This window comes from Zootoca vivipara, chromosome 6, assembly GCF_965207765.1.
Source record: "Zootoca vivipara chromosome 6, rZooViv2.hap1.1, whole genome shotgun sequence".
In the NCBI taxonomy this organism is placed as follows: domain Eukaryota; kingdom Metazoa; phylum Chordata; class Lepidosauria; order Squamata; family Lacertidae; genus Zootoca; species Zootoca vivipara.
Genome location: NC_142589.1, coordinates 36,018,168 through 36,031,001, shown reverse-complemented (window position 1 = coordinate 36,031,001; position 12,834 = coordinate 36,018,168). Strand labels below are relative to the sequence as shown.

Sequence of the window (12,834 nt, the reverse complement as noted above, 5' to 3'; positions counted from 1 at the left end):
GGTGACACTTTTTCTTACTTGCCTGTGGTTTTACTGGGGTGGGGGAAGTGAGAAGAAAGATCCGCTTCCCTCCCTAATTCCCGAGGTTCGTCTATCAACTCTGCACCAGCAGTGGTTTTCTAAACCCAGGCTGATTGTGAAGGCTTGACTTCAGGAAACGGGTTTTCCGTGTGGCAGTTAGTTACAGGAATAACTTTTATTTGCAAAGTGTGTCTTTAAACTGATGCAAAGTTTCCTGGACTGTGGTAAGAGAGGCAGGACTTAGTTCTGAAAGCTAAGGTACTGGGTCCGTGCAAACGTGTTCATTCCAGGGTTTGCCAGATGAGTTGGTTAATCTCATTTGTTTTTGCATTTTCAAGTCATTCGTTCTAGCTCAGCTGAAAATCGTGTTACTGCAAAATTCCTTGCACATTCTGAGTGGCTTCAGCTCAGAAAGTTCACCACCTTTGGGAAAGGAAATCTAGTTAGCTATGCTGGTTTCAGGGTAAAGTGCAGGTAAACTGGACACACAGGTTAACTGGTCTGTGTCACCTTCCATATTGACCTAACTTCCCTGAAAGCCAGTGAATGGTAATAATCTGAGCTAGGGATTGAATTTGACAAATTAACCACCCAATCCCTAGCATATGTTGACTTTATTCTGTCATCATGGATCAGAAACAAAAGTTTGTTTGTTTGTTTGTTTGTTTGAAGGGATCAACACATGATGAGTTTGGCAAGCCCATATTAGGCACTTCACCAACAAGTCCTGTGTACTTTCATAATCTTCCAACCAATGAGTTTTGCTCAGTTCCCAATGTGCATACTCCAAACACATCTATAAAATGAATCCATTTTACTTGCCTCTTAAATGTTTGCAGGGCTGAGCTCTGGTGGGACTCCCCTGTGAGGGATTTCCCCAGGTAAGGTTCCACAACTGGGAAGGCTCAACAATTACTTGTCTTCATACATTACATTTTACCTTATGGGCAGATTGAACCCAGAGCTGTGCTATTTTTCAGGTTCTTTAGTACTCTCTTCCTTTCTTTCATATATTGATATCTATTATCCCAGTTGCAAGCAAGGAGTTGTGTGAATCTGGAGTTTTGCTCCATTCATTCCAAACAGAGCAATAATGTGGTTTATCTTAGTAAACTGTACTGAGGTTTTTTACAATCACGTGGTGTAAAATTTTTATGAAGAAAACATAAATAAAACTGTCCCGCTGTTCCTGACCAACAGCCCATCATCAGTGTGCCTGGATCCTCTTGACTGAAATGGCTTCCGCCATCAATTTCCTACCCCTGTCTACAGTCTGCATTAGGAAGGGGGGGGGGATAACTCAAAACCCAAAATACGCCAAAGCTAGGAGAACGTGACTTACTATTTTGATTTTTGCAATTGGAGTATGAGATGTAAGATTAGACTGGGAGGTTGCTCAAATAAATTCAAAGTTAAAATGCAGGTACAGCTTCCTCTGCGGAAAACAGGGAATGCTGTTAAAAAAATATTATTAAGAGGAAATTGCCCTGATAATCAAGTATGCCGAACTTTGTGGGTCTCTGAGTGTTGTAGTACTGAGTATTGTGAGGTTAGGCAGGTGTTGAAGTGGGAAAGGCATGTGAATATATTCCTGAAGTTTGTATTGCTATTTTATTCTTCCTTTGATTTGATTTCTGTGCCACTTTCTCTTCAAGTGAATCCCAAAGTGATTAATAAACAATAAGTAACAATAGCAACAATAAACATAATGGTACATCACCATCACAGCACACAACATCACAATGACAACCTGTGGGCCAACAAAAATTGACCCCGCCAAGTCCTGTAATATCATTAACAAAACAATATAACAATTATAAGTAATTATAATCTATAAAACTGCAGCTAAAAAGTAGGCCACACATTATTACATACACACAGACTCAGTAATCATTAAGATACACAGTCCAGCATATAAGAGGAAACTAATCCAATAGAAGTACCTGCGAGCAGAACTATACTTATAATGAACACCCAGGCCACATTCACACCACACATTTAAAACACTATGATGCCACTATAAACAGCCATGGCTTCCCCCAAGGAATTCTGGGAGCTGTAGTTTGGTTAAGGGTGCCAAGAGTTGTTAGGAGACACCTCTTTCCCTCACAAAGCTACAGTTCTCAGAATTCTTTAATGGTCAATCCCACTTCCTAGGGAACTCTGGGAATTGTAGATCTGAGAGGAACAGGGGTCTCATAACAATTCTCAGCACCCTTCACAAATGATGGCTCCCAGAATTCCTTGGGGCAATCAATGACTGTGGTGCCACAGTTCTTTAAATGTACAGGCACCCCTCGTTTTGTGTGGGGGTTCCGTTCTGGACCTCCGTGCATGCTGGCAGAGCGCACATAAGCCTGCCCCATTCCACCCCCATTTCATTCTGCCCCTCTGTCCCTTTTCATGATGTCTTTAAGGCCATTTGGGGGCTACTTCCATGTTCGGCGCCATGCACATGTGCACGATTGCACATAATTTGGACACGCCTAAACCAGGAGTTGCCTGTATGGTGTGAATGCACCCCCAGTTTCCTACACAACAATCCCATAGATTTGTGTTTATGAGCAGCATCCCTACTTCCACCCAGCCTGCTACTCCCCAAACTTAAATTCTTTGCTTGATGCTTGGCTCCCTGCCAGGAAATGTGTTGTGCTGGGGAATACAAGAGGTGGTATTACGACCATGCTACTTTTCTGCAGTAGGCCAGCCTTGCAAATAAGCTGCAAAGTTAACCAGCTCACCTGCCCCATGCATACCTATCTCTTATTTGTGCCACAGTGATGGCCTAAAAGCAGAGTTGCAGGGAGACTCAGCTTTGGTCAACTTTCTCTCTGGCCACTTGGAAGCTATTGTTGCTTGCTATTGGCAAATGGCTTTTTACATCCCTGTTGTCAGCTTGTGACCAGCAGCTCCCGCCCATGGCTACAACATTCAGTTGATTAATTGGTTTGCTGAATTGATTGTAAAATCCAAAAATTAATTTTAAAAGATGCCACCCAAATAATAGGGCAAATGATACTTTAAAAAAAGATATACATGCTAATACAGATTCAAATCATCCTGTGTTCATGCTTCTGTAGCCAAAAGCACACATCAGTGCATGAGGAAGAAGTGCCGGTAGGTACAGGGTAACCCTGAATACAGTATCTCTATCATCTCTCTATCTCTATCTCTATCTCTATCATCTCTATCTCTATCTCTATCTCTATCTCTATCATCTCTATATCTCTCTGTCTGTCTGTAGGAAAAGGAACCCCCCCTAAAAGCCCCATAATAACTCAGTGACATTGAACATTTGAGAGACTTGGAGGGGAGCGTAATAGAATGGAGGACAGAGGCCCATAGAAACAAATAAAGGGTAGGAAAAAACAACCTCATTTTCTTCCTGTTTCACACAGAGCTTAATATTCGCACCATACATATAAAGCACCTGATTCCCTCTCCCCAATATAATCATGGGAACTGTAGTTTACCCCCCACACGACCACCATTCGCAGCACACTTAACTAGTTCCCAGAATTCTTTGGTGTACACCACATGCTTTAAATGTATGGTGTGGATGTGACCTAACATGCCATTTTTCAGTGTCACAAGGAACTGAAGGGAGAGAGCTGCCCATTGAGAACTTCATGTTACTGGGATTTGACACAAGTGTGTCAACACTGCCCAAACAAAAGGCGGGGAGTAGCTGTGGGGGACAGACCATGCTCTGTGGGCATGGGATATTGATGGATTGTTGGGAGGAATGAAAGCTGGGAAGATAGAATTGGGGGGAGGGGGAGAACAGATGGAACCCTGAACTAAGGCACCTCCACACTGTTAACATTTCACTGCAGGGCCCCATTTGTTTCCAGTATAGATACTTCCAGTAACTGTGGTTAGGCTGGTGTAACCATAAGAAGAAGCGTTCCCTGCCCTCTCTCATGCGAGAGAGAATGCCAGCTATACTGTATGTGTGCTTTCTCCCCACCCACCTCTGGTCAGATTTAGTTGAATAATTAAGATTTAGTTTATTGGGTGATGGCCCTATAATAATAATCTCTCAGCAGTCTGTGATGGACAACTCTACAAAAATAAATAAATAAATAAATAAATAAATGAGTGTAGTAGGAGAAAGCCAGGTAACCCCTTTTCTATGTTTCTGTATGTTTTGAACACCCTGATCGCACCTGTGTATGGGATGGGCAGAAAGGGAGGCTTATTTGCATCTGTTTGGGAAGTTGTGTCAGGTCAAGTTGCCTTTGCTTTGTGTTTAAGCCTTATTTTGTAGCTGGAAGAGACTTCCTCAACTTGGTGCCTTTCAGATGTTTTGTAGTACAAGACTCAGCCAGTGCTCCCAAAAGCATCTGGAGGCAGTAGCGGAGCTTCATGCTCTGCCGCCAGGGCTGGAGAGCAGACGCGCTGCCCCCAGGGACGTGGCACGCGTTCTGGGGGGCGGGACGCGTGTTCTGGGGGCGGGGCAGCCAGTCGCGATGGCGCCCCTGGGATTGTGCCGCCCGGGGCGCCCCGCCCCCACCGCCCCAATCTTCCTACGCCCCTGTCTGGAGGGCATCAGGTTGGAGAACACTGTTCTGGATCATGAAAGCAGTTCTACAGGTGTGCTGGGCTGAGCCAAGCCAGCAGATGCAAGTGTGATGATGCCAGTTGTTGTTGATGATGATGATGGTGATGATGTTGTCAGGCCAATTGTGGATATCAAGATGCGCCACCTCTTCCCAACCTTGGTATTTCAGGCAGAATGCTGCTATGTGCTTTGTGGCAATTTTTCGCACCACCGGTGCGATCCACAACCCTGCTCCCGGCAAGTCTTGTCTTGACGAGGTCTTTCCGCTTCTCGGAGATGACAGGACCTGGTTTGCATTTTTTGCTTGGGCTGCTTCTCTCAGTGCCTAAAATAGAAATCAATAAAGACTACGTGAATTCTCCATGCTTTTGTCCTGTAAAATCAGGCAGCAGAGGCTCTTGAGGGGTCCTTGGGCAGAGGCGAGGAGAATTCTTTTTTCCTTTCTCTCCCTACTACATCTCCCCCCCCCCCATTTTTGTTTACATGCTCCAATCAAGCAAGAATTACTTATGGTGCCTCCTGTCGTGTGAAACTTCTCTGTTTTATTGTAATTGCTGAAGCACTAATTCCTGCTCCCTGTAAAAACCAACCAGCATTTAATCTAGGGATGGTTATTTTAGGCAGATGCAAAGAGATTCCAGGATGTGATAGGAAGCCATAGACGGACACAGTTCCAGTGAGTTTCCCAAAGGCTCTAATGTATTCCCCCTCCCTCTCCTAATTCAGTTCCTCCACCCCCATTGTCTTCTCTGGGCATCCATCAGGTGGTCTATTTTCTTCTCTGGAAGCACCAGAGAGCGGGGTGGGGTGGGGTGGAATGGGAGGGAAGGTGCATTGAAGTGTCAGGCTGTGAGATCCGAAGCAATTAAGGAAAATTATGTGTGGACTGTTCAGGCTGCTGTCAAACAGCGAAATTATTGTGCATAGCCATTCCAGGCTACCAGAAGACGTTAGAAATGCTAATCGCACAGGTAGGGTCACAGCAGATAGAAATTTCAACCTTCTCCGAATTGAATTTAACTGGGGGTAGGAGTGGAGAGAGAGAGGGAGGGAGGAAGAAAGGCAGAGAGATTGTTCCCATTCTAGAAAGTGCCATCAGGCACCATAACTTTATCTGTGTCATCTTGAGCTAACTCCTCCTATTCTGCCTGGTGATTCTTCCTGTCTTTCTCTTTATCATCCTCAAATGGGTCCATGCAATTGGCTTTTAACCAGAAAGCTAGTGGTTTGAGCCCACCCAGGGAAGGTGTGGGCAGAATTCCTGCATGGCAGTAGGTTGGACTAGATGACCCTCAGGATCCCTTCTAACTCCACAATTCTATGATTCTATGAGTTGTGTTTGTAGCTCAGTGGTGGCTTTGCATCCAAAATGCTACAGATTCAGCCCCCCCAAATCTCTAGTTAGGTTGCAAGGGTGAGGACAGGTCTTCTCTGCCTGAGACCTTGGAGGGCCACTGACACATGAAGTCGGCAGCCCTGATCTAGATGGTAGGTGTCTGTGTGTTGCCCCTCCTGTCTTGCACACACATCCTCTCCTCCCTCCTCTTGAGACCAGATTCCCTGAATGCTGCCAGGCTCCTGAGGGAGGTCCATAATGGAGCAAAGGTGAAAACAAGGAGATCCAAAACTTGCCGCTGAACATTTTGCTTTAGTACTTGTGAAACAGTAGGTGGATGTGTCATGGATAGTCATAAAAAGGTGAGCAAATGGAAGCATTTTTTCCCATTAATGCTGCTGTGCTGTCCTTTCCCCATGTTAGAAAATGGAGCAAATGGTTATTATCTGGGGAGTGTTATCAGAAGAATTGGTGGGTCTTAAAGTGGACAGCAGGCTGCTCAACTTAAGAGCTGCTCCTCAGACTTTAGAAGGTGAGCCTCTTGAAGACGAGAGTTTGCACATATGCTTTACTTCTGTCGCAAACATTTTCCCCCTCCTTTTGCATCTTGTTTGTTGGCTTTACTAATTTATATCCCACCTTGCTCTATAAAATACATTCAAGGCAGTTCACATTTTCTCTTTAAGTGTGTGTGTTTTCTGGTTGCAGCCACTGCCAAAGACTCTGCTCTTTCAGGGTTCTAGTACGGTATATTGTATTTTCTCATCTGATCATTTTCTGGAGGAGCCCAAAGTCTTTTCAATCCTGATTCCCACCCGCTACAATATCAGGAAACCACCTAAAATGTCCCTGAGGTGGGCTGACCCCATTAGTGCTCCTTATTCCCTCTTCGGAGCCTCTCTTTTGACAACAGCAGTTTTCTGAGTCTGTCTGGACATGGGGGCCATGTCTAGCCTCTTTTGACTCTATCTCTTTACACACACACACACACACACACACACACACACACACACACACACGTCTCTTCCAGAGCTCTGTGTTGTTGTGGTGGAGGAAATTCAAACACCTGGCTTAGCAGTGGGCAAGGGATGGGAGCAAGCAGCTGGGAGGTGAGGTTACAATATCTTTTTTCCAGCATGTCCATATTTTGAGGAATGGATTCATCATCAAAGTGCCTTTCTCTGTCTGTGTGTGTTTCTCTCTGTGTGTGTCTCTCTTTCTCTCTTCCCATCTCGCTCCTTCACTGGAAAAGCAGCAGCAGCAAGGAGCGATGCATCTTTGAGCTGTTGGCAGCACAAGAACTGTTCTCCAGTATTAGGGAGGCTGCACTCAAATTACCTTCCCAACCACTCCAGGTCATGCTGCTCAGCGAGTCATTAATAAAAGGAAATTGCAATCAGCTGCTATTCCGCTCAAGAGGGATGTGGGAGCGTTAACACCATCAGCATCCTCATCAACTGGGACTTGTTTCAAAGAGACCCAAATTCGTTATAAAGGCTGGGCAAGAGAGCTGGGGGAGCTGGGGGGGGGAGGAAATGCTTTATCTTTGGAAAATCAAAGGCAGCAGTGCTTGCGAGGAGTCTCTTTGCTCTTTCTCTCTCTTGAGAGGGAGTGTGGGAGGCATACTGGTTGCCAGATAGCTGGGGACTGACAGTAATTCCAGCTGGCAGAATGGCTCACATCTCATGTCCCCTGAATTTGCTGCAGGCAAGGATTGGTTGCAAGGCCATGATCCTTTCCGGGCCTGCAAAATAACCCATAGACCCTTAACCCTTCCGCTGCCACCCCCATCTCCTGTCCCATTAGGGTAGAGAACTTGTGAAGAGCATAGTGACATTTTAACACCTGCTCTTTTAACTCTACTAGAAATAAGGACTTGCAATCCAAAGAACTGGGCATGCAACAGGGATTCACCACCACTAGTAGTTGGCTGCAGGAAAATATTTATCAGTACAGTACAGTACAATATATTCCATAGTTCACAGAGGGGAAACACTGTTGTGCCCTCGGTTCCAGCTCACCCAGATATTGCCCCAGCGATGGTGGCCTGACCTGACCTCATTCCTTCTGAAATTCGGAAAGAGCTTTGAACAAACCCTGTTGCATTGGATCACAGGTCCATTGAGTCTAGCATGCAAATTCCATTAGGGGCCAACCCCAAGCTCCAGAAGTAGGTCATCAAGGCAATGACCAATCCTCTCTTGCCTATCTCCAGCATCTGGTATTCAGGGGTATGCTGCCTTAGAATATGGAGGCTCTACTCAATCTCTCCATGAACATGTCACCAGTCCTGCCTCCCTGCAAAAAGCTATCTAGGCTTGTGGCCGATGCTTGTGGCCCATGTATGCCAGAAAGTGGTGTTTGAGTCCCACAGACACCCCATCTTGCATCCATATTGCCATCCATCCAGCTTTCATTCTTTGTATGTTTGCCTCTGTATGTGAGTTTGTGTGTGTGTGTGTTCAGGTGTTAAGTGTTTCCCACTTCAGTTGTAGAATTCACACAGGATTAGCTCCATATTAACCCCACTGCACAATGCCCATCCCTTCCTCCCCTGGCAGGCCCTAAATTCTGTTGGCATGGCAACTGTGTCAACCACTTTTGAGGGTCCCCCCTCCCTTCTCACCCTGTGATTATTTGAAGGGGGGAGAGAAAGAAAGAAAGAAAGAAAGAAAGAAAGAAAGAAAGAAAGAAAGAAAGAAAGAAAGAAAGAAAGAAAGAAAGAAAGAAAGGAGAGGCAAGAAAAAAGCATGCGGGGTGGCAGGGAGAGAAGATGGCTTGTCTTCAGTGGACTAATTACTGCAGGAGGCAGATGGGGAGGGAGGTCTCTCTCTAAGTGCTGCTTCCTTCTCCCCCCCCCCCCCATGCTGGAAAGAGATGGCAGAAGGCACGCAGTGACCTGCTGGCAGGCAGGCAGAAGAAATCAATACTATTGTAAAAGGGTGGAGGGAAGAGAGACTCTGTGGGTTTGTCACCTCAGGGTTTTGCTTTGTTGCAATCTTGGGGAAGGCCAGGGGGAAGGGCCTGACTCTGTTTTTGTCCCCTAGCTTGGAACCTGTTCTTTGGAAGTGATAGCTACACCCAAATGCTTCATTGCCCATTAGCCGCAATCTGGGCCCGTCTCTTCTTGGAGGGCAAGAATACTGGATCCTTTTGTGCCAAGGGGTTGTTTTTCCAACCCTTCCCAACGTAGACAGGCAATGGAAAGCAGGGACCAGCTTGTTCTTTTACACATTAGCAGAACATATCGCTCCCTGTGTTTTGCATGTGTTTCATAGATGGACAAATCTGCCAATTTTCAGTTTTTCTCAGGTCCTCATTTTTTCCAACCTTAAGATCAGTTTGTCCACATGGAAGTTTGTATGAATTATTTGTGCACATTTTCCCAAAAGCATGAATTTTTGTAAAGGGTTTTGCCCACTATGCACATTTTCACAAGCAATTTCTTCTAATACAAGGTATTTTTGTACATTAAGTTCACTAGCATATACAATTTTGGGTACAGTTTTTGGTTGGAGAATTGCCTCACAACATTTGGCTAAGTGTGAATTCTGAAGGACTGCTGTGTTTCAGGTTACTTGTTAGTTTGGGAAGTGCAAATTATGTATGTTTGCATTAAAATGCAAACTGTTTAAATTCCTTCCCCATCCCTTAGTGTGTTTGCACATCAAACTCTAGTGAAGAGAGGCTGAAATCATTGTTCTATCACTTATACAAATATAAACTAAAAAAATATTTCTCAAATTGTAGAATAAGATGCTGCTGTATGGAATTCCAGAAGGGTTTTTTGTACACTTTAGTGATGCCGACCGTACAAATCCAGAGATTAAGGTGGGGGAGGAGAAGGAGATATGTAATCATTGCAGTCTTTCTGTGGCAAGACTATTGCAAGGGTTGTCAAACATATGGGGGCCTGTGGGCACACTTGCAAACCAATGAAACTGATGCATTCACATTGCAATCAGGTACACACCACAGCCTTTTCTATGGGCTATCATATAATGCTTCTCTTAAGCCTAACTTCAGTCTGTGTGGGGAAACTGAGAAAAAACCTCTGTGCTCCTACAAGCAACATGTTGTCGACTGCTGAACGACTGTACAGATGTACATACCTGGGCAAGTGTTCCAACCCTTGGATCAGGAGCTTCACTGCCAATTACCCAGGGCTAAAAACAGGCACCATGTTTATTTGAGGAATGATGAAAACCAGTTCCCTGGAGTCTGGGATGAATGTAATTAGAGCCAGTAGTTTCCTCAACCTGTTCCTGCCCAGGTAATCCCTTCCACCCTCTCCCACCTGTAAACCAACCAAATTCCCACCCACTCTCAACTGTCATTCCATCCTCCTGTCAGCTCTCCTTCCACTTAACCTTAACATTCCCCAAGCAGTCTCCCTCACGCTCTAAACATAAACCCCATCAAACAGGGTTCATTGCTGCATTATTTAGAATCAAGATCTGGAGCTTGTTGCTCTTCTGTCCCCAGCAAGGTGTGGATTGCAAAGTTGGCCTGCCTCTGCACAGCTCTGGGGTGCAGACACCTTCTGCACAGGAAGCCCAGCTTTCTTGAGCTCCAGCGTGGAAGAAAAACGGGGTATACATTAATTAAATAAATTATGCTGATGAGAGATTGACAGGGGTCTGGTCACTTGGACTCCGAAGTTAACCAAAGGCATAAAAAAACAGAGCAGGTGTAGGGCAAAAGGGTGATAAAGATGTTTTCTGTAGCCTGGCACTCCTCAGGGAGGCTCACTCTACAGCTGCATTCACACATGGGGTTTAGCCTGGTTTTCTAATGTTCATTTCACACTGTGCCCACCTGTTCTGCCACATCTCGACCACTATGCTGCCATTTTGCAGTAAATGTCATTCACACAGCAACAAGCAATGTGCTGCCCACTCTGTATGTACGTACGCCCTGCCAAAATACTGGCACGTTTTCTCATCAGACCAAAAGGTGCAAGCCTTGAAATCGGCAGGGAGCATAGCGCATGCTAGTATGCTGCCTCACTGCTTGTCACGTGAGTGGCTGTGACGTGAACCCATTAAAAAGGCAGGCAGATTGCTGCTGAAAACTCCCGCAATTTTTGCAGGTTGAAGGGGCTGCAAATGGAGGTTTTCTGGAATCATATAACACAGAAATGAGCACTAAACTTGCACTACGTGTCATTCCATTAGATTTTCAGAAGCTGCCTTTATGCCATATGTAAGCTCAGATAAAATGCGCAGAGTAACAGGGAAATATCAGGAAATAAAATAATCTGCAATGTGAATGCAACCTAACTCTTTGAAGACCTAGATTTAGGGACATTTGCTCTTTTAATAATAATAATAAATTTTATTTATACCCCGCCCTCCCCAGCCAAGACCGGGCTCAGGGCGGCTAACACCGAATAGAAAACAATTAATTAAAATACAGCTTAAAAACAAGATTAAATACAACATTAAAATTAAAATGCAGCCTCATCAGAAAAAGGGGGAGGGGATCAAGTTGATTCCAGGCCCTGCGGAAAGAAATCAAATCCCGCAGGGCCCTGGTCTCATGAGACAGAGCGTTCCACCAGGCCGGAGCCAATGTTGAAAAGGCCCTGGCTCTGGTTGAGGCTAATCTGACTTCCTTAGGGCCTGGGATCTCTAAGGTGTTGTTATTTATGGACCTTAGGGTCCTCCGCGGGGCATACTGGCAGAGGCGGTCTCATAGGTACGTGGGTCCATAAATGTCTAGCTGTGTCATTTACTCCATTGTGGTCTTCCTTCCTCATTCATATAATTGTAAAGTTGGAAGGGACCCTAAGGGTCCCCATGTCCACTCCTCTACAATGCAGGAATCTGCTAAAGCTTCCATGACCGATGGTCACCCAACCTCTGCTTAAAAACCTCCAGTGAAGGAAAGCCATCACCTTCTGAGGAAGTCTGTTCCATAGTCAAACAGCTCTTACTGTCAGAAAGTTCTTCCTGATTTTTAATTGGAATCTCATTTCTTGTAACTTGAATCCATGAGTTTGAGTCCTGCCCTCTGGAGCAAGAGAAAACAAGCTTTCTCCATCTTCCATGTGACAGCCTTTTGTCATATCTCCTCTCCATTTCCTCTAATGCCCGACTCCCTCAATTGTTCCTCATAAGGCTTGATTTTCAGACCCTTGTCAATATCCTCCTTAAATTGTGGTTGCCAAAACTGGATACAGTACTCCAGGTGTGGTCTGACTAAGGCAGAAAAGAGTGGTACTATAACTTCCCTTGATCTGGACACCATGCTTCTGTTGATGCAGCCTAGAATGGCAATCACTTTTTTGCTGCTGCATTGTACTGTTGTCTCGTGAAGCTTGTGGTCTACTAAGGCTCCTGGGTCATTTTCACATGTACTACTGGCAAGCCAGGTGTCCCCCATCTTCAACTTTTATCTGGTCTTGTGTAAGTTGTCGCCATGTGTGTTGATGGCTTCCCAAATGCTTCCTGGATTTTGTGTGTGTGAGAGAGTTTCAGGGCTAGTTTCAAACACCGGAGCAACAGCTTTCAAGATGCCAAGGGCATGTGTGCATTGTAAAGGCACTCGTAGATTGACAAGTGATGGATCGAGAAAGATTCTCTTCTTCCACCCCCTTCTTGTTGATCTTGGGGGCAATTTGTGGAGTCTTGATCCCCTGTTCTGTGCTCTGCTAAGGCATGTTATCTGTATGAAACCATGCTCTGATGTGCCTGCTTGTTATCGCTGGCTTCCTTTTTAATTCTACCTCCCTTCTCCTGCCATGTCCCTCTAAACAGCCTTTGAGAGGATGAAGGGTAGAGCATGCTTGCCTATCTGCAGAAAGCAGACTTCTGCTTTTATTTATGACTTTATAAATGAATGTGGAAGGGCAAATTATTCCCAGGTCACAGCCTTGCCTCTTTGCCTCCCCCTTTTCTTTAATCTCTTT

At 45.2% G+C, this 12,834-nt stretch overlaps 1 protein-coding gene across 5 annotated transcripts in view; it reads left to right on the top strand.

Annotated features, from left to right (window-relative positions):
• GSE1 (Gse1 coiled-coil protein) overlaps positions 1-12,834 on the top strand; it is a 389,184-nt gene that overhangs the window by 259,752 nt on the left and 116,598 nt on the right. The gene's annotated exons all lie outside the window — the stretch shown is intronic.